Source organism: Lynx canadensis, chromosome B3, assembly GCF_007474595.2.
Source record: "Lynx canadensis isolate LIC74 chromosome B3, mLynCan4.pri.v2, whole genome shotgun sequence".
Taxonomy (NCBI): Eukaryota; Metazoa; Chordata; class Mammalia; order Carnivora; family Felidae; genus Lynx; species Lynx canadensis.
Window position 1 is genome coordinate 140867292 of NC_044308.2, and position 18125 is coordinate 140885416.

General features: G+C 45.7%; 1 protein-coding gene across 1 annotated transcript in view; it reads right to left on the bottom strand.

Moving 5' to 3' along the window:
* The window catches only part of SETD3 (SET domain containing 3, actin histidine methyltransferase), a 79781-nt gene that overhangs the window by 17930 nt on the left and 43726 nt on the right, over window positions 1-18125 (bottom strand). The gene's annotated exons all lie outside the window — the stretch shown is intronic.

The following is an 18125-nucleotide window of genomic DNA, read 5'->3' on the forward strand; positions in this document are numbered from 1 at the left end:
GCGACGGGATCATTTTAATCTCTGGTTTCAGTAACAGCCCGAGAGGCGGCCTGCAGTTCAGTGACCGAGGGAGCGCGCGGCGATCTCCGGTCGGGGAGCAGGGAGGCGCTGCTGGCGGGTCTCTGCAGCACTGTTAATGCGCGGAGCTCCGTGCGGCATGCGGTTTTTACTCTCGACGCATTAGCATGGCGAGTGCACGGCCATTTATCATCGCTCACTGTAATGTACTCGCTGGCACCGCGCGCAGGACAGTAGGGGATGAGGCAGAAGTGGCTCGAACCGTAAATCAATTAGAAAACAAAAGCTTGTGCTCCGTGCGCAATTTTAGGCAAATTATATATTACAAAAGGCTGCCAACTGGGCGTTAGCTCCCAGGTGCCTGCCTTCCCCTCGCGTTCTTAGCCCGCGGTTAACCCTTTGGAAGAAAAGTCAAAATAGGAAATTACACTCGTGTCATCTTGAAGTGTTGCAGTAACAAAAGTGAAATTAAAGATGACGAATTTTAAGTCAGTGTATAAGAGCACACGTTGCCCAGAGGAATCTTCTAGCTGCTGGAGGCAGATCGGGATTTCCTATCTCTGTTAAAACAAAAAACAAAAAACCCCCGAGGCAAGGCCGCGGTCAACTCCAGTGAAGAAAGATGCGTGAATCCCAGGGAAGGAAGCTTCTTCCTCCCTCTCCTTTGTAATGAATGGAGTGCAAGGCTACGTTGTAAGAGTCCTGAAGATGCTTTCCATTTACAACGATGAAACTTAACTACGACACCGACACCGCTCAGGTTTCTCCTTATAAAAGGACAAACTGAGCAGAGAACTGTCCCTCCACAAAACCCAAGCCAGTGTCCGCGTAAGAAGCACCCCAGCGGGGAGGACTCCGTGGCTGAGATTCCCGTTCACTTACAACACAAGGAAACCTCAGGAGGGATCTACTCCAAGGGCGCAGGACGGTGCCCAAGCCAGTGCTTTCCAAACTCTAAGCAGGTGGCAAGCACCGTTGTTTTTGTTATTTTAAAATATTTTAATTCATTTAAACTGTGGAATGCAGGATGGTATTTAGAAAGCTGGTAAATTCCAACACTAAATCCCATAGGTATTAAGAATTTGGTCCGCCCTCCCAAGAAAGTCTGACTTACTGAATGAGAGAAAAGATGACAATTTTCAAACACGGAATGCTCAATGTCAAAACGACTCGAAGCAAAAACCTTCCAACACTCCGAGACCCTGAAATGGCTTTCTATTCTGCACCCTTAGTCAAACAAGACATCCTCCACAAGGACCAGACCGACGGAAAATTAACTCTCCAGAATGTCTCCCTTCCTCCTATTTACATACCTTTCTTCCCGAAAACAGAAGTTCGTGCTCATAGTCCTGATGAAGTCGTAAAGACAACTCAGGAAAACACACACACACACACACACACACACACACACACACACACAACACACAATGCTTTCTTCAGATTAATTTTGATGATTATTTTGGCTGTAGGGTTACATAACATTTGTTGAAATCTGTTAGAAATAATCGTTCTTATATTCTTAAAAATTAGGGTGTGCCGACCGTACGTACTTCTGGTATGAAAAGCTATTCTGCCACAGAACACATGCACTTAACAGTTATACTGAAGCAAAATTTAATTTGACACTATGGAGAAAGGCAAAATAACTTCCATTTCAACAGGGCTCTCACCACTGTGACACTATCGCCACCTACTGGCCTTATGGTAGAACAGGTTGGGGCCGCCAGGTTCTTGGATTCTTTGCCTGGGTAAGCAAGGCCTTCACAGCAACTTACCCTAAATCCACACTGGGCTTATCTAGAAGAGCTACTGTGTCAGCCTGACTCCAGCAAAACCTGGTTTCTAAAAAATCCTAGTCTACTTCTTAAGTACTGTATAATATTTTTACAAGGATCCTGAAACATTCAAATATCGAAAATGATTTGCACATGAAAAACATTTAAGTTTGAAAAGAAGTATTTTCACATACCCTGAAAAAAAATGAACAAGAGTAAGAAAAAGAAACTATTCCAAACACTCCTGAAGCTCTAGACAGAATTCTTTTTTCTTTCTGTAAACACCAAGTCTTTTTCCTGTTGGAGACCAAGTTGGGGCCTAAGAATACATCTTCAAAAATTACAGTGTTAACCCGACATTATTTATTTCGAAGTTCCTAAAACGTTTTTAGATGAAAAGCCTTTAAGGTCATACTTTAAAGGAAGGATAGACAACTGAACACTCCTCACCTTATAAAGAAAGCAAAATCGGAGAACGGTTTGGTTTATCGTGATGTATCTGCTGCAAGAGAAGACATTCCTAACTTGTACTATAAAAATAAAAGAGTAAAACAGAAAGCTTACTCCTGGTGGCCGGTTTTAGCTGTAACTCGCTCCCGAGGCAAACCTGGGTAGATACGCCCGGGATGGGTGGGGAGGGTTGTCGGGCGGGGTCAGAAAGCGACCCTGACAGGGTCTCCCCAGGGTCTCCCGGGCACAGGGGCCCAACAGAGGCAAGCCGGGGGTCCTGCCAAAGCGCCGACTGCCTGCCCACCCCCAGCCCCCAAAAAGTCAGGGTCAGAAACCAGCCGCAGATTTCCTGCAGATTTTTTTAATGATTGGTATTTTCACCTTCTCGAGCACTCTAAATATTTGAGTTGCTGTAGCTCATGATCAGACTGGAGGCCCTCAAGAGCTTACTTTTCAAAGAGGATTCTTGTTTCTTTGTGGCCAACAGGCAACCCGGTGAGGTGTTCTTCCGTTCCCTTTTCTGCCAAAAGGAGGTATTCTAGATGAGACTCAGTAATATTGTATCTAGTACAAAATAATCACTGTGTTTGGGAAAGATTAATATCTAAAATCGTTTGTTTGGCTTCAATAAAAAGAAGTAATATTGCTAAATATGTAAGTATGACATTTTGAAGAATTTACCATATTGCCTGGGTCTGGTAGCTATGCTTAAGGAAATTAAAAACCACCACCGTCAGCATATTTGATCCTTATTAAAGTTCTGTCTTGAACGATCACTCACATAAAACAAAAATAAACCAAGAAGAAATTTAAATAAAACCTATGGATTACAAGAGTTTGAAGATGAAAAAATGAACAATATTCTGGCTTTAAAAAATTGATTTAGCATGCAGCTTCTCTTTATAGTCCCTTGATAAAAATGAAATCTCCCTAACAAACACTTAATAAAACCTGTCAATATCTCTGGGAAGAAAAATGACACGAATGCATTAAGTATTAAATACCCTTGGAAAAAGTCACATATTCCATGAATTTTTGATGCACTATCTTGACATTAATGTAAAACCTTGATATTTATAATTGACAGAGATTTAATAAAGCACAAAAGAAGATGGCTGAGGCATGGCACACGCATGGTCCGGGCTGATCAGAAATGAGAGCTCCCGGCATGTGCTTCCACTAAATAAACAGTTAATACGTGTGCCTCGGGTGAGCTGCAGTCTTATTTTAAGCTCACACAACAAACCTTTGTGGAGAACCCAAATAAGCAGATTTCGTTATTATGTGAACTCCTAATTCAGAAACATCTAGTATGCGAAACAGCTTTGGAACAGCTCGGCCTGGAACAAAACGCATTTGACTTAAAGTTTGTTTTCTTTTTAACATCTAACAGAAAGCATTTTTCACTTAAACCGGGGATAAATGCTCCCACCTACAGAGAGACAGGCATCTCTGAAAATAATTCTCAGAGGGAACATATTCAACCTGAGGGAAGATTCAAACCCCTCTACGGGGAAATGAAGGATTAGGACACGCAAACGGCCTCAAAGACACAAACAGCAAACACGTCTCAAAATCAGATCGTTACTTTTCTGAAGAGCACTCACTTCCACCTAGACCGACTTTTATGGGGAAATCAAGTTGAATACATTCAATACTCCTCTTCAAAGAGGCATTTAAATATACTAAAAGGACAGTGGCTCAGTTCATAAAAATGACTCCTAAATACTATATCTTGAAGTATTTATAGCCTGTTACAATATATAATTGTTAGTTTCAATAATATATATGGTAGTTCAGTGACTTATTAATGGCTCTATGGTATCAGGAATGGCAAAATATGTAATTTAGAAGTTGGATCTCATTTATTCTGATCAAAAAACATAATAGCATGCAATTACAATTTTCCAACTAAAATATGGCTAAGACTGTATTTGGCTTTACTTCTTAAGTGTATATTAAAAGGGACTGGGGTGCCTGGGTGGCTCAGTCAGTTAAGCGTCCAACTCTTGGTTTCAGCTCAGGTCATGACCTCACGGTTGGTGAGTTCAAGCCCCGTGTCGGGCTCTGTGCTGACAGCACGGAACCCCCTTGGGATCCCCCCTCTCTCCCTGTCTCTCCCCGGCCCGTGCTTTCTCTCTCTCTCTCAAAGTAAATAAACTAACTTTAAAAAAAATAACTAAAAGGGACAGCAGGGTTAACTAGCTGTGGGTCCTTGCACCTAACTCCAGCGATGGCTCCGTTTCTCTTATTTCTACAAGGATAAAGTCAGCCACAGAACCTCAGATTTGAACTATGTGGGTGCATGCAATTACACGTTTGGGAACTGGGGCCCCTGCTCACATAAGCAAGAGCCCCTCGGTGTTTTCAATGCCCCTGAGAGATTCCTCCACAAAACAGCCCCCCGGCATCTTCCCTAAGCCCAGTGTGGATCGGGGTCTCCGCAAATGTTAGGTTCGGTGCAAGGTGAGGAGAAAAGACAGAGGCAAAAGGCAGCTTCATCCGCCGCCCCCCCCCCAAAGTCACAGGGGGAAGGGGGTCACAGGGGGGTCGGAAGGAAAGAAGGATTTCCCCTGCAGGAAGCTGAATGAAGGAGACAGGGCAGAAGGGAAATAAAAAGAAGGAGAGTGGGATACAGTCAGGATGGCAGAGGACAGCAGGAGAGAAACAGGGGGGAGCACCAGGAGCGGGGTGGGGAGGGGGGAGCAGGAGGAAGATTTGCTCGAAACACTGAAGCATCTCTCCGAGGAAGGCTGCGCAGGCTTCCGGAGCGCCAACCCACCCTGTGCTTTCTAAGCGCACATAACACAGCTTAACGGAATGACAAACTGCAAAACATCTACTGAATCTAAAATTTCGTTTTGATGACCATAAATCAGAATCGAAGCGTGGTTCGTGTAGCTGACTCTTGAGAGAAAAAGATCAATTTTTAAGACTTTTATTTTTAAACACAGATTACATCCAACTCTTCAGGGAATACTGCATCGTAAAGTTCTTTGAATTCACTCAATATGATCAAATAACTACATCAATACACATTAAATTTAAGTTATTTGCTTTCCACTTATATATGCATATTTAATTTCTCTATAAAAATGTATATTACTTCATAACAAAAATTTTTAAATAAAGAAAATGTGATTAGTGGAGAAGCACCCACATTGTTCAGTAAACTTATAAACTTACTTTAAGATGGAAGAATTGGGTTTTTCACTGGGAAACCTACACCCAGTTAAAATTGAGATTTGTTCAAACAGTGCGAAAGATATGCCTCTTTAAAAACTTTACTAGTTACCAATTATAAACCCTGAAGACAGTCAACCATGAACCAAATATAATCATACTCACCATTTTTTGACTGTCAACCATTTATGCACTCACCAAATATTTATTGACTCGGGAAAAAAGCTGAAAACAGGTTAGGACTAGAAATTCGTTCACTCAACAAATGCCTTCTTTACTATCTGAAGCGGAAGGCACTCTGGCAGGTGCCGTGTGACAGGTGGACAAAAAGACATGGTAACACCCTCGGGGCGGGGGGTAGGGGGGTCTGCCTAGCTGCAGTCAGACGAGTCACTTAAAACACGATGGGAGAGGTAACAGCTCGGACCCTTCTCCAGGGCCACTTTGCCAATCACCCTGGGTTCCCTACCCTGCCTCCTCCTGGCCCCATTCGTTTATTTCCCAGGCCTCCCCCCAGCACACTCACTTGAGGCATGTTTCTCTCCCACAGTAGGGAACCTCAGTGAGGCAGGGACCACGCCTATTTTGACCACCAGAGAATCCCCAGTGGGTTGCATGGTGCTTCATTCAAGGGCCTCTTCTTCCTCCAAGTGCAAAGGAAACACTGCCCTTTGCTGGGCGGCAGAGGAGAGCGCTGCCCTTGTGGAATGAGATTTCCTCTCTACCGCTCCATGATGGCCTGAACAAGAGGCAAGAAAACAGAAGGGGACAACTTCCCAAACCACCATGACCCCACGAGTGGTAAGAGGCAGAGCCAGAGGACTAGGTAACGTGGCTGCAGTGCAGCTACGACCAGGGAAATGTGGACCCCACGCTCCCTTTCCGAGAGGCGTTTCCACAGGCTTCTCTCCCTCTCCTTTTCTTCTACCTTCCATCTCTTATGATGAGGATATTCTCCCACCATCTAGGGGCCAGAAAATAGTCTCTTTTTCCAAATCTATCCTTAAGCAAATTTATTTGAGAAAGCTCTACTCTACCGTAATAATCCGAGAGGGAGCAAGCTGGACCAAGCACAGCAGCCCTCGGTACCGCACGGTCACCAAACTGCCCTCCACCGCGCTCCGCCTCACCCAGCAGCGTGCACCTTGGACAAGCTGAGCCCGTCACCTCCCATGTGACCGGGGCCCCCTGCCTCCATTTCTCCACCTGAAAAGGGGGCCGGACAAGTAACTTCCAGCTTCTTTTAAAGTTCGAAAATCCTTTGTTTCTTTGCCTTGTGACACCCCCCACCTAAGCATCTCAATCTGCTAACTGACCTAATGACTCTGACCCAGAATCATGCTTCTCTGGTCTGCACGAAGACCATTTCGCCGCATAGTCAGTGCTTATTGATAAGGTACTTACACCTGCAGCTCCTCACCCTTATCAGTAAGCAAAGTGGAAACGCACAGAGTGGTGACAGCAGTCATTGTCTTAGAAGGACAGCCTGGCTTCAAAGAAGCAGGCTAGGATTACTTGTCATGGCTTCATCCCTCCGTCCTTTTCGTTTCAGCTGTTTCAGATTTCAGTGATTCAGGATAAAGACTTTGGACTCTGGTTAGATGAATCAATCCAGCATGATGAGAGCCACCAGTCATTTGTAGGAGGAGAGCATTATGACCACCAATGTGAAACCAATTTCCTTGATAAGGTGACTGACATTCAGAGAATGCATATAAAACTCTTGTCCTAGAAAAGGAAGTACCATGCTTAGTACCTGTGGGAGAGCTCTCTGCATGAAAGAGAAGAGAGAGAGACAAAGGGAGACACAGAGGGGGAGGGAGGGAGGCTGGTATGGACAACGGCCATTTGCTAAGCACGCCGTGCAAGGAACTCTGTTGAGAACTTTACACATATTTGTATATAGCTGACCCTTGAACAATGCAGTCTGAACCACGCAGGCCCACTTACGTACGGGTTTGCTACGGTTCAGTGGCGCGAAAGTACCTTCTCTTCTTAGGATTTTCTCAGTAACATTTTCTTTCCTCTACCTTACTTTATCGTAAGAACGCAGTACATAACACATACACAAAATACGTGTTAATCAATGGCGTATATTATCCGTAAGGCTTCTGGTCAACAGTAGGCTATTGGCAGTTTAGTTGTGGGGGAGTCAAAAGTTACAAGCAGATTTTCAACTGCACAGGGGGTGGTGGGGGTCAGTCCCCCAACCCCTGCATTGCCCGAGGATCAACTATAATTTAATTATCATGAAGCCAATGAAATCGGCACTATTTTTAGCCCTCTCTTACTGATGCCCTAACTGATGGACAAAGGAATTACCAGTATGTCCAAAGTTACCCTGTTTATAAATGGTGGGGCTGGGAAAATGACTTAGGCCACTGTTTTTTAGAGATTACTTTATTTAAAAAAACATTTTTTTTTTAAATTTTTTTTTTAACATTTATTTATTTTTGAGACAGAGAGAGACAGAGCATGAACAGGGGGAGGGGCAGAGAGAGAGGGAGACACAGAATCTGAAACAGGCTCCAGGCTCTGAGCTGTCAGCACAGAGCCCGACGCGGGGCTCGAACTCACGGACCGTGAGATCATGACCTGAGCCGAAGTCGGACGCTTAACCGACCAAGCCACCCAGGCGCCCCTAAAAAAATTTTTTTTTACATTTATTTATTTTTGGGAGACAGAGTGAGACAAAGTGAGAGTGGGGGAGGGGCAGAGAGAGAGGGAGACACGGAATCCCAAGCAGCTCCAGGCTCCGAGCTGTCAGCACAGAGCCCCACGTGGGGCTCGAACCCACGAACGGTGAGATCATGACCTGAGCCGAAGTCAGACACTTAACCGACTGAGCCACTCAGGCGCCCCGAGATTACTTTAAGGCAAAAGACAATCAGTTGTTCTAATTTTATAAATAAAGCCTAAGTACTGATGTGGTAAATACAATTTTTTCTTAATGAAATTCTAGAAAAGTACCTGGCAGATACTGCTCTCATGTAAAATGCAGCATATTGGGGCATCTGGCCGGCCCAGTCAGAAGAGCATGGGACTCTAGATCTCGGGGTTGTGAGTTCGAGCCCTACGCCGAGTGTAGAGATTTCTTGAATAAATTAATAAACAAACTTCAAGTTCCGCATAAATGCACCGCCACACCTGGCAAGCCGGCACCCGGGCCCCCCTGAGCACCCCTTGCGCTGGGGACCCAGCTCCACACGCTGCAGGTCCTGCAACAGCAGCCAGGGCCTCGCGGCCACAGCCCGGCCGGTGGCAGTGTGCGTGCACCGACCACAACCCAGCCACCACAGAAGGGTGCCCACAGCCCACCCAGGGGACCCCCCCGGGGCAGGTGGCGTGGGTGACCAGGGCAGTTCGCACTACCCGGCCCCAGAGGACACCTTCTGCATGAAGCAACTCCTTCAAGACCAGGAGACGTAACTGATTTACAGAGAGTCGGGCAAGTTGAGGGGAGAGAGGAATATGCTCCTAATAAAATAGGACAAAATCTTAGAAAAAGAACTAAATAAAACAGAGTTGAACCATCTACCAGATAGCGTTCAGAGTAGTGACCAGGAAGATGCTCGCCGAACTCAGGAGAAGAAGGGACAAACACAGTGAGAGCTTCAACAAAGAGATAAAAATATAAAAAAGAATCTGAGCTGAAGAATACAATAACCAAAATATAAAATACGCTACAGGGAATCAACAGGGATCGGAAGATGCAAAATGGAATAGCAAGCTGGAAGACAGGGTAGTGGAAATCACCCAGCTAAAACAGCAAGAAGAAAAAAGAATTTTTTTTCTTTTTCTTTTCTTTTTTTTTGAGAGTGTGAGCAGGGGAGGGGCAGAGGGAGAGGGAGGGAGGGAGAGAGAGATAGGAAGGGGGCGGGGGGAGGAGGGGGGCGAGAAGGGGAGAGGGAGAGAGATAGAGAGAGGGAGAGGGAGGGTGACAGGGAGGAATATCTTAAGCAGGTTCTACACCCAGCGTGGAGCCCAATGCGGGGCTCAGTCTAACCTGAGCCAAAATCAAGAGTCAGACGCTTAACTGACTGAGCCACCCAGGCACTCCCAAAAAAGAACCTTATTTTTATTTATTTTTATTTTTGAGAGACAGAGCTTGCACACTAGCAGGGGAGAGGGGCAGGGGGAGAGAGAGAATCCCAGGCAGGCTTCACACTTAGTGTGGAGTCCGATGTGGGGCTTGATCCCACAACTCTGGGATCATGACCTGAGCCGAAATCAAGAGTTGGACGCTCAACCGACGGAGCCACCCAGGACCCTCCCTGAAAAAAGAATTTAAAAAATGAGGCAGTTAAGGGGCCTCTGGAACAACACCAAGTGCACTAACATTCACAGGCTCCCAGAGGGAGAAGAAAGAGAGAAAGGGACAGAAAACCTACCTGAAGAAACAGTGGCTGAACATCTCTCTCACCTGGTGAAGAAACACGCGCCAAATCAGGGAAGCACAGAGAGTTCCAAATAAGATGAACCCCAAGAGACCCACAGCAAGACACAGTCTAATTACCGTTTCAACAGTTAAAGACAAAGAGAGAATCGTGAAAGCAGCAGGAGATAAACGACTAGTTCTGTGCAAGGGAGCCCCCACCTAACACTAGGAGATGATTTTTCAGTAGAAACTTCAAAGGCCAGGGGCTCCCGGGTGCCTCAGTTGGTTGAGCAGCAGACTCTTGATTTTGGCTCAAGTCATGATCCCAGGCTCGTGGACTGAGCCCCATGCTGGGCTCCGTGTTAAGCGTGGAGCCTCTGCTTAAGATTCTCACCACCCCCTCTCCCATTCGTGTTGCCTCTCAGAAGAAAGAAAAGAAAAGGAAAAAAGGAAGGAAGAAAGAAAAAAGAGAAAAAAGAAAGGAAAGAAAAAAAGAAAAAGAAAGAAACTACAGGCCAGAAAGAAAGAAAGAAAGAAAGAAAGAAAGAAAAGAAATGAAAGGGGAAAGGAGAGGAGAGGGGAGGGGAGGGAAAAAAAAGAAAAAGAAAGAAACCACAGGCCAGAAGGGAGTGGCACAATATGTTCATGGTCCTGAAGGCCAAAACTTAGAACCGAGAGTATTCTACCCAACCCAGCAAGGCTACCACTCAGAATTGAGAGAGAGATCAGGAGTTTCCCAGACAAGCAAAAGCTAAAGCAGAGCACCACCACCAAACCGGCTTTACAGGAAATGTTAGGTGGACTTCTTTAAACAGAAAAGTCCATAACCAGAGATTAAAAAAATACGAAAGAAAAACTTCACTGGTTAACATATAGTACACAGTTAGTACAAAGACTAAAAAACAAAGTAGTAAAATCATCTAGACCTACAATAATTCATCCAAGGATACACAAAACCGTAAGATGTGCAAAAATATGATGTCAAAACATGAAAGTCCATCAAAAAACCCTGTTGGTACTAATAAATGAATTCAGTACAGTCGTGAGATACAAATAATACACATAAATTGATTACCCACAAACCTGTTGCATTTCCATACTCTAATAATAAACCATCAGAAAGAGAAATTAAGAAAATAATCCCGGGGCACCTGGGTGGCTCAGTCGGTTAAGCATCCGATTTTGGCTCAGGTCATGATCTCGCAGTTCGGGAGTCGAGCCCCACGTCAGGCTCTGTGCCAACGGCTCAGAGCCTGGAGCCTGCTTCAGAGTCTGTGTCTCCCTCTCTCTCTGCCCCTCCCCCACTCACGCTGTCTTTGTTTCTCTCTCAAAAATAAATAAATATTTTTAAAAATCCCATTTACAAGTTCATCGAAAAGAATAAAGTCCCTAGGAAGAAATTTCACTAAGGAGGTGAAAGACCTGTACTCTGAAAACACTGATGAAGAAAATTCAAGATGACACAAATGAATGGAAAGATACACTGTGTTCATGGAGGAACAAGTAATTGTTAAAATGTCTACACTACCCCAAGCAATTTACAGATTTGATGCGATCCCTACCGAATACCAAGAGCTTTTTCTCACAGAACTAGAACAAATAGTCGTTGAGGTTTGTGTGGAACCACGAAAGACCCCGAATAGCCAAAGCAATCCCGAGAAACAAGAACAAAGCTGGAGGCATCACCGCCCAGGTTTCAAACTAGGCTACAAAGCTGTAGTGATCAAACAGTATGGCACTGGCAGAAAGACCAACAGAACAGAACACAGAGTCCAGAAATAAATCCACACTTCCACGGCCAAATTCTGACAAAGGAGGCGAGAATACACAATAGGGGGAAAAGACAGCCTCTTCAATTAACGGTGCTGGGAAAACTGGACCAGTTTCTGACATCACATACAAAAAAACTCAAATGGATTAAAGGCTTCAATGTGAGAGCGGAAACCATAAAACTGCTAGGAAAAAACAAAGGCAGCAAGCTCTTGGACACTAGTCTGAGCAATATTTTTCTGGATCTGTCTCCTCAAACAAGGGCAATAAAAGCAAAAATAAAATGGGACTGTATCAAACTAAAAAACTTTTGTACAGTGAAGGAAACCATCAACAAACTAAAAGGCAATTTACTGAATGGGAGAAGATATTTGCAAATGATATAACCAATAAGGAGTTAATATATAAAATATATAAAAGAACTCATACAACTCAGTATCAAAAAAAAAAAAAGCCAAACAAGGGGCACCTGGGTGGCTCAGTCGGTTGAGCGTCCGACTTCAGCTCAGGCCATGATCTCACAGCTCGTGGGTTCGAGCCCCGCATCGGGCACTGTGCTGACAGCTTGGAGCTTGGAGCCTGCTTTGGATTCTGTGTCTCCCTCTCTCTCTGCCCCTCCCCCACTCATGCACACGCTCTCTCTCTCTCTCTCTCTCAAAAATAAACAAACATTAAAAAGTTAAAAAAAAAAAAAAAAGCCAAACAATCCAATTAAAAAACGGGCAGAGGACCTGAATACGTACTTTCCGGAGACACACAGATGGCCAACAGCCACATGAAAAGTCGCTCAACATCACTCAACATCGGGGAAACTACAAATCAAAACTACAAGCAGATGTCACCTCACACCTGCCAGAATGGGTAAGATCAAGCACACAGGAAACACCAGGTGTCGGTGGGGATGTGGAGAAATGGGAACCTTCCTGCCCTGCCGGTGGGAGTGCAAACTGGTGCAGCCACTCGGACGACGGTATGGAAGTTCCTCAAGAAATTAAAAGCAGAACTACCGTAGGACGTAATACTTCCATTTCTTGGTATTTAACTGAAGAAAATGAAAACGATAATTTGAAAAAACACACGTACTCCTATGTTCACTGCAGCATTATTGACAATAGCCAAGACGTGGAAGCAACCTAAGTGTCCACCAATAGATAAGTGGATAAAGATGTGGTGTGTGTGTGTGTACGATATATATTATAACATATTACGATATAATTATATATTATGTCATACCTTACTGTGACATAATATTTTAATTATATGTACATAAAAAATATACACGATGGAACATTATGCAGCCATAGAAAAAGAATGAAATCTTGCCATTTGCAACAACATGGATGGACGAAGAGGGTATTAAGTGAAATGAGCCAGAGAGAGAAAGACAAATACCATACGATTTCACTTACATGTGGAATCTAAAAAATGAAACAAAACAGAAACAGACTCAAATACAGAGAACACTCTGGTGGTTACCAGAGGTGAGAGGGGTGGGGATGGGTCAAATGGGGAGCAAGATTAAAAGGTATAAACTTCCAGTTATAAAATAAATAAGACGTGTGGACGCAACATACAGTTTAGGGAATATAGTTAATAATACCATGGAAACGTTGAACCCGTATGTATCAGACCTGGGGTTCTGATAAAGACGGGGCAAATTCGGAATCAATCGATCCTAATGATGTAAGAGGATCCCCACAATCCACGGGGTTGGTGAAACATCCACATTCTCAGGCACGCCACAGGGGTCCACACATCATATGCTTTGTCACCAGCTGCCATGAGTTTACTTTGGTCAATCCCAATGCAACCAAATCCCGAATCTAGGGCAAAGGGCCCTGCTGCACCTCAGCTGGGCTGAGAGCCCAGCTCCAAGGTGAAGTACACGTCCCCACGGCCCCTGCAGTCACTTCTATCCACAGAGAATCTGTGGACAGGTCAGTTGTGAATGAGCTGTCCCAATTCTACTTCTCTGGGTCACTGGCAGTACAGCAAATTACAAAAGTTCCAACCAAGGGGGGCACCTGGGTGGTTCAGTTGGTTAAGCGACCGACTTAGGCTCAGGTCATGATCTCACGGTTCGTGGGTTTGAGCCCTGCGTGAGGCTCTGTGCTGACAGCTCAGAGCCTGGAGCCTGCTCCGGATTCTGTCTCCCTTTCTCTCTGCCCCTCTCAAAAATAAATAAAAATATTTTTTCAAAAATAAAAAAAAATGATTCCCAACCAAGGGAAGAGAGGTGTAGAGAGGCCTGTTGTAACGTAGAGTCACTGATAAAAAGCTATAGCTTTGAAAAGTCTTAGTAACTTCTGTATCTCCTGAAAAGAGGACTTTGTAAGTAAAAGCGTTACCCTGAGATTTGATAAATACAACAAATATTTTAACCTTACTGGTAAAAATATTCCTATTAAGACTGCAACGGACTTGGGGCGCCTGGGTGGCGCAGTCGGTTAAGCGTCCGACTTCAGCCAGGTCACGATCTCGCGGTCCGTGAGTTCGAGCCCCGCGTCGGGCTCTGTGCTGATGGCTCGGAGCCTGGAGCCTGTTTCCGATTCTGTGTCTCCCTCTCTCTCTGCCCCTCCCCCGTTCATGCTCTGTCTCTCTCTGTCCCAAAAATAAATAAAAAACGTTTAAAAAAAAATATTTAAAAAAAAAAAAAGACTGCAACGGACTGAATTATAAAGTTACATTTATTTGAATCAAAATAGAACGTTGTCACGTGAAGTCAAGACACTGACCCGACTAACCAAATGTAATTTCAAGTGTCCATCACTTTGGATAGAGTAGACGAGAAGCAAAGTGATTTTATATTCCCCTTTAGTTGATAAAAGCAATTTCCCTCCTTTCATTCAGAGTCCCAAATAGGCACCAGTCAAGCAGTGCTGCACCAAAGCCAAGATCGGGTACCAGGATGTCATCAGTACTTACTGGCTACTTCTCCATCCGTATTAACATTTCTTAGGGGGGAGAAAAACGAAGAGGAAGAAGTCATAAAGAAAAATTCTTCTGTAAAGTGATACGAGAGTTAGATCTACCTCGAAACTGCACAGGGCGTGACACAGCGAAGAGGAGGAGGGCCGGGGCCAGGCTGGCCCAGGGGCCGCCCCGAGCCTCACCCGGCTCCCGTCTCTGGAGGACAAGCCCAGCGAGAGCCCAGGGAGTCAAGCAGTACGAGGCTGAAGATGCCTATCTGACTGCCCCCCTTGTCCATAAAGATCACGGCTTGCCTTATATTTTCTTAATTAAATGTTTTACTAATCAACAGTTATGTAATGGATTTCAATCTTTTTTTTTTCAGAGGAAATCCAATCTCATGTTCCAAGAATAATACTATTTTGGTGGAGCAGTTTCTGGAAACATTTTCAATGGGATAGTTTTTTGGGTTTTTTTTAGTTTTTTAGTTTTTTTTTTTTTTTTTAGTGTTTATTTATTTTTGAGAGAGAGAGAGAGAAAGAGAGAGAGAGAGAGAGAGAGAGAGAGAGAGAGAGAGAGTCCAAGTAGGGGAGGGGCAGAGAGAGAGGAAGACACACAATCCGAGGGGCCCAAATTCAAGAACCACGAGATCATGACCTGAGCTGAAGCCAGACGCTTAACTGACTGAGCCACCCAGGCACCCCACCTTGTTTATTTGTAAAAATTTTTTTTAATCTTTATTTACTTTTGAGAGAGACAGCGTGTGAGTAGGGAGCAGAGAGAGAGGGAGACACAGAATCCGAAGCAGGCTCCAGGCTCTGAGCTGTCAGCACAGAGACTGACGTGGAGCTTGAACTCACAAACCATGAGATCATGACTTGAGCCAGTCGGATGCTCTACCGACTGAGCCACCCAGGCGCCCCTAAGTGGAATAGTTTAATCATTGCCTAATACCTAACTACTACCCTTAAGACAGATATTAAATTGTTTACTTGGAACAGAGAGCAAGAAATCCAATACGCTGACTTAAGTCATCTTTTGATTACAAGATGGTTTTTTTTTGTTTTTTGTTTTTTTTTAAATTTTTTTTTTCAACGTTTTTATTTATTTTTGGGACAGAGAGAGACAGAGCATGAACGGGGGAGGGGCAGAGAGAGAGGGAGACACAGAATCAGAAACAGGCTCCAGGCTCCGAGCCATCAGCCCAGAGCCTGACGCGGGGCTCGAACTCACGGACCGCGAGATCGTGACCTGGCTGAAGTCGGACGCTTAACCGACTGCGCCACCCAGGCGCCCCAAGATGGTTTTTGATTATAGTCAAAGACTATAGATCTGACTCCCAACCCAGAGTCCTGCAACCTGGAGAACGCAAGGAGACTGGGTAGCGAGGACAGATATGGGAACCAGTGACTGGCGGTCCCAAGACGCACCAGAGGGCATGTCACAGCAGTGCAGTGGAGACGACCAAGGCTACAGGGGCTTGAAGAACTCTTGAGTGTGGAATATTTTTGATGAAAGTCATTAAAGACAGAAGATGGATAGGACATTATGTCAAACGACAGGGATGTTCTGTAAACCAAGGGAACAAAGCTAGACAAGCAGCGTCAGAGAGCTCCTGGCACGGGCCACAGGCTCGCCTTGGCATCTGGGGAGGAGAGGGGGTATCCTTTCTCAGAGGGACGCAAGGAGGTGAAGACACAGCTCCAACATGGAGACAAGAGGAAGAAGGACTAGTTCCTGGCCGTGGTCTGTTTTCTCAGAGAAGCAGGGACAAGGGCAGCCTGCAGAGTCTGTAACAATTCCCAGGGGAATGAGACACAAGTTGGCAGGAGCTAAGAGAGTGGATGGTAAGGACGGTCGGAAATGCAGTGAAATCAGGATGGGAGACACCAGGGAGTGCTTTGGGGTGCCCGGCGTGGAGCCCGGGAGTAAGTCACCCCCAGGGAGGTGGGACGGACCACACGTTTGCTGCAAGGCCGGGTCTCCTCTCAATCCGCTCCCCGTCTTGAGATCAGACGGCACCAGCCAAGAGGAAACACGACCGGCCGGGACCTCCATGTGGACAGTTAACTGCTGCATCAGCACACGAAGTGACGCTCCTCCGGGTCTGGTGACAAGTCGGGCGCGGACTGCCTTTCCAAGGTGAGCGGTGGGCGCGCACAGTTCAGCGTGCTGGCAGTCCAGCCCCGGTCCCCACGGCCAGCGCTGCGCATGGATGGCCCGGGGCAGGTGTCCGTGGCTTCCGTGCACTCGCCGAGTGTCCACAGTTAAGGTTTTTTCATCCCCCCACGTACTCTCCACCCTTGCCGGTTGTGGGGGGCTTCTGGACCCCCAGGGTTGGGGGGGGGGGTTGCTGGTGGACGCCCAGCCCCCGGCCTGCAGACAGGCCTGGGTCCGTAAAGAGCAACAGCCCCCTCCTCCCCTGAGGGGCAGCAAGCGGAGCTCAGACTTAGTGTCAAACTCCGCAGGCCGGGGAAGGTGTGGAAGAGAACCTCTTCCCGAACACTTAATGAATCTACTGCAAAAGGAAAAAAATCTGTTTTCCCATCTGCACTTCCAGACACATATAATAAAGTGACATTTTCCAGCATAGGTTTTTCTAGATCATTAGCTTTGTCAGTTACGACTCCATGCTTGGCAAAATGACCACTGTTTTTTTTTAATTCATCCTTTAATTTCTAAAAAAAAAAAAAAAAAAAAAAAAAAAAAAGGGGCCAAATCTGGAAGTAAGCTTATTTATCCTCGGTAAAACCTGACGTGGAAAATAAAAGTTGCCCCTTGAACGACACGGGGTTAGGGCACCAATGCCCACGCACAGTCGAAGACATTTAGATATAACTTCACTACTTAGTAGCCCGCTGGTGACCGGAAGCCTTACTGATGACGCGGCCAATTAGCTCATATTTTGTGTGCTGCATGTATCGTGTGCTGTATTCCCACCATCGAGCAAGCTAGAGGAAAGAGCAGGTCGCTGACAAAACCCCGAGGGAGAGAGAACACGTTTACAGCAACGGGCTGTATTTACCGACAAAAGTCCACACAGAAGCGGACCCACGTGGCTCAAATGTGCTCTTCAAGGGTCACCTGTGTTTTCACAACTAATATCTGATACTGCTTTCCCAATTAGGATAATTTACCCCCTTCTGCTGATTCACCAATCCCAATACAGCTTAAGGTCTGTCCTCCTTCAAACTTCCACGTGCTCTCCTGACCTCTGGATTTCCAGCACACGCAGTCTGCAAAATGTCGCCCAGCGCTTGATTCCGTACCACACTGACCTATCGCGTGGCCCATGCACTGCTTGAGGCACTCGTTCATTCTTTTGCTCGCTCAGCAAACATTTATGGGGTGCCCACTCCTAAGTGAGATGTGTGCCAGGACACGGAAAACCGTGAGCCGGACAGCCCTGGTTTCGGTCCCCACGTGGCTTCCTGCCCCGTGGGGCCCAGCAGGGGGAGCCCTGGGCTCTCCCACTGAACCTGTCAAACCCAAGGCGCAGATAAATCCGGACTGAGTCCAGGGTCACTGTTCCTGCTTCACGTTTTCCCTGTAAGTCATAAACTTAGTTTGGAGGAAAAGGGAGAGACCGCTCATCTTATAGTGACTACTGACCAAGGCAGAGATTTCTTTTTAAATTAGCT